Below are 4,139 nucleotides of genomic sequence, written 5' to 3'. Positions count from 1 at the left end.
ATGACCTCAGGAAAATGGGTGGACGAACACATCGTTGTCAGCAGGGATTGATTACCGGACTTAACTTTTGGCAATGGACCAACACAGTCTACGATCATGTGTTCAAAAGGGGGACCTTCCTGACTGGGTTTACTGGTCAACTGGCAGGTGTGGCAAGTCCTGTAGAAACGCTACATATCTGCCTTTAACCTCTGTCACCTTCTGTTTGTTAAAGGGAATATTTTTATCAACATCAAGTAGATGTTGTGGCATATTTTCCTCATACAGTTCTAACACTAGCTATTAGCTCTAGCTCCCACATTCTCACTGTGGTGTCCACCTCTAACTTTTTCAGCTCAAGCTCTCAGTTAAAGGCTCTTCCTTCTCCTTCTCCCACTGGAAACCTTCACCCATAAATGTTCCACTGAAATCCTTTTCTAGAGAGATAAAGACTAAAACAGTCCTGAAGTTGTACATCATGTCTTCACTCACCAACATGTAGCTGGACAAAAGTCTCCTTTTCCAGTGATGGAATAAAACATTTGTATTTTCCCTCATCAGCGAGTTTCAGTGAAATGTTTCCTTTTGTCAGCTCATCAATGAACAGAGATGTTCTCCCTGTGAACAAATCATGGTTTTGACCAACAAGTTCCTGTTGGGAGCGCCAAACGTGAACAAATCTGGGCTCCAGATCAGGTCTCGTCCACTCCAACGTCAAGTGAGTGACGTCTTCAGCAGGCTGCAGGTAACATGGTAAAACCACATCTTCACCAAGAGTTGTTACTATTGGCTGAGATGAACCGATCAGTTCAGACTGACCTGGAAATTAGAGAGAGTCTGTTTTAATATTTGTAGGGAACGTTAATATCACCAAAACTATCAGATCAATGTTCCAGAGTCTGTATGGGAACATTGTGTCTGATCAATTAGATATAAACTATAATGTCTCCTAGATTAGAGAGTAGAAAACAATGATAGAAGTGATGTCATTCTGAACTCATTCAACAACCATTAGACTAGAACTGGACCAAGAGTTTATAGAAATACGACAAAGCTCACAGAGGTTCTAGAGACGTTCTAGGTTCTTAAAATGGAAAATATTACAGATTTCCATTACATTAGGAAATGATGCTACCTGTCTGTACTAAATACCTGTATTGTGTTTATTATCTTTCTTTCCACTATGGCAGAGAGGAGCAGAGTGAATTGTGTTTAGTGTTGTGTACCATTCTGACTGTCACTCATATTTACAAGGCTCTTACTGTAGTTCTTAACTAAAACATTCAAATTAGCAAGAACCAAACTCATTTCAAATAAAATACATTTCAACAGTGAGACACTGACAACAAACACAACACACATTGTTTGATCTAGTTACCAGCAGTGAATTACTTATCACTTTCAGTCCTGAGTTAACGTTTTATTTGGGTCTAATTTACCTTCACAGACATGTGTTAGGAAAACATGGAACACCAACACCATGAGAGATGAGAAGTGAAAAGTCAAGTATAGTTCATCCATCTGGAAAAGAATCACAAAGATCTGGAAGTGAAGAACAAAAATATATTAATTAATACTGAAGAACCATATGATTAATAAAATAAAAAGGACAAAACAGGTTTAGTGTCAGACAGGGATGGCCTGGAAATAACACAGAAAAAAAAAAAAGAAAAAAAAAACACAGCAAGTTAGAGCTGAACACAAAGATGATTAATAATTACAAAGATGATTCTTCAAAGTCTCTGTTAATGTTCAAAGTGAGCACTGAAAGAACACCAACCCTAACCCTACAGTTACCAAAGGGTGGAACAACAAAATGTTGACATGATTCACTTCAAAGCAGGTGTAGTCCCCAAATACTCATGTGAACTGTAAAGGGTTTGTACACAGAAGTAGATTCCACCAGTAGAGAAACCCAACCACCACTTTACTCTACTGGAAACACTTGGCTCCATTTTCCACAAACAAACCTTAACTAGTGTCGATCAAATGTTGCAACTCACCAATAAATATAATTATATATCAGGTCACTAAAGTACTACTGTTACATACCGATCAGGAAGCTGGTTCTGACTCCATCAGAGGACGTCTGGAGGACGCACAAGAGGACGATCGACAGAGAGGTAGAAGGAAATCAACTGAAAGAGATAAGGAGGTAATGGAGGCAAAGAATTCTATGGATCCAACTACCTGAAATAGGCTGGGTGAGTGCTCAGTGACAGACGCTGATTGGCTAGACTCTAAAAACAAACACGCCCACATCAACTCAGCTGTTAACGGATGAAGTCTCATACTTTCACTTTTGTGCCTTCACAGTGAGTTAAGATGCTGCATATGTGAACCCTGCTGTCAGGATGGTTTAATACATTCACATCATCAGCAAAGATGATGAATTAAATTACTACAAAGATTGTCAGAACTAATGTGTTTACATGTGAAAAGGCGACAAACACAAACAAAATTCCTGCTCAAATAATGCATTGGAATTCAGTTCATGTGTGGACATTTTTTTTTCTCACTGACACATAAAAATACAAATAAACTCAAGTTTCTACCAGTGATGAACGGGCCCTCACACCTTCCTGACAGAGCTGGACCCTCGTCCAGACTCTAAAATGTCTGTAGGACAAGTTCATTGAAATACAACGTCTGAAAATGGACCCAAGAGAAATATTTGTCCCTCTTGGAGGATTACAGACATGAGTAGTTTACAGACATGTCGGGTGCTGTTCAGACATTTTTACATGGGCCTCCAAAAGAAAGTGTTTTACATTGTGAATAAAGCTTCATGAGTTTTGAACAACAGTTCACTCAAATTCAGCACAACAGACAAAAAAAGAAGCTGATATCCCCAACTGCATGTTAAATGTTCTTATGGCTTCATGTCATCACATTTGTGGTGGATCTGGGGTCTGTTTCACAAAGCAGGTTTAGTGAAAACCGAGTTTATTCACCCTGAAATGAGGAAACTCTGAGTTTTCCGTTTCACAAAGGGAGGTAACTCAAACCAGAGAAAGCAAGATAACTCTAGCCTGTTTCACAGAGAGAGGTAACTTAAGCTCTCGGTCAGTTACCGTAGTAACAGACTCCATGAACCTAACCTGGTGGGGACCTGGTTTTACTCATTAAACCTGGAGTTTTCTCTGTCTCCGCCCTCTTTCAGCCATACACACCATTTGATTTCCTCTTTCATTCTGTCAGCAGGTGAGTTTTGGCAAAGTCTTGTTCTGACGTCTGTCAAAAATCATTAAAAGAAATCAGGGTCAGTAGCTCTGTCAGAAGTCCATTAGGACCAGTAGGAGGCGACTTTTTTGGATGAAGGTGCAGCATTACTGCATAGAATTAAATATTCATCTGAGATGTTTTCAGACTGCGCATTGATGTTTTTAGCATTTCCAGACAATTATCTTTTTGAGCCGAACCATCAGAATCTGTTGGGACAAAAGAAAAATAGACAAATAAATAATTGTATGAATAGGCCTTAAAAAATATCTATAGGCCTATTACATTTTATAAAGATGCTTGTGTGTTGGGGGGTGGACTCAGAGGATGAGCTCCTCCAGGGATTCCCTCAGACACTGACCTTCCAATATTCTGGCTTAGGGCTCCTCTGCCTCCGTTAGAGGTGGAGGTGCTGGACCACCACCCATCTCCCTTCTTTCTGTTGGCTGAGTAGAAGTCTGTGTTAGTTTAAACAGGCTGAATTATTTAACAGAACATGATATAGATGAGAAGACATTTACGTGTGTGAAAACAGCATCATGTTGGGGATAAAACAAACTGCACAGTCAAACAGTCACTTAATATTTACTTTACAGTGTAAAACATGATCAGAATGAGGTCCCTCCAGGCCGAGGTCCGACCTGTTTGAACAATGTTTTTTTATTTCATCTTAAGCTGCTGCCAAGTGCTCTTCTCCCCTTCGGGATTTCACCCAAGAAATAAATGAATATGCTCCTATTTGAGCAGTTTCCCCTGTAATATTATTGTGATTGTAAAGGACCACATTAAAACTTACTCATTGACTCGAGCAGCAATGTTCTCCGGCGCCGTCTCCCTCTCTTTTGCACTTCTTTCTAAAAACGTGTTGAAACTCTCTGTGTCAGCGCATTAGGATTTCCACTTCGTAGCCCTCCTCTTCCCCGTTGCTATGGTGACTC

General features: G+C 39.9%; 1 long non-coding RNA gene across 1 annotated transcript; it reads right to left on the bottom strand.

The window, feature by feature from the left end:
- Nucleotides 1-551: 551 nt before the first annotated feature.
- LOC125016800 lies at nucleotides 552-2,076 on the bottom strand. Its single transcript, XR_007113760.1, has 3 exons — nucleotides 2,032-2,076; nucleotides 1,419-1,521; nucleotides 552-798 (listed from the first exon to the last, which is right to left on the bottom strand). It is a non-coding gene; the product is annotated as an uncharacterized LOC125016800 (long non-coding RNA).
- Nucleotides 2,077-4,139: the final 2,063 nt, after the last annotated feature.

The sequence above is a fragment of the Mugil cephalus genome, chromosome 1 (assembly GCF_022458985.1).
Source record: "Mugil cephalus isolate CIBA_MC_2020 chromosome 1, CIBA_Mcephalus_1.1, whole genome shotgun sequence".
NCBI classification, from domain to species: Eukaryota; Metazoa; Chordata; class Actinopteri; order Mugiliformes; family Mugilidae; genus Mugil; species Mugil cephalus.
Note: the sequence above shows the minus strand (reverse complement) of the source record. Positions and strands in the feature narration are given on the sequence as shown.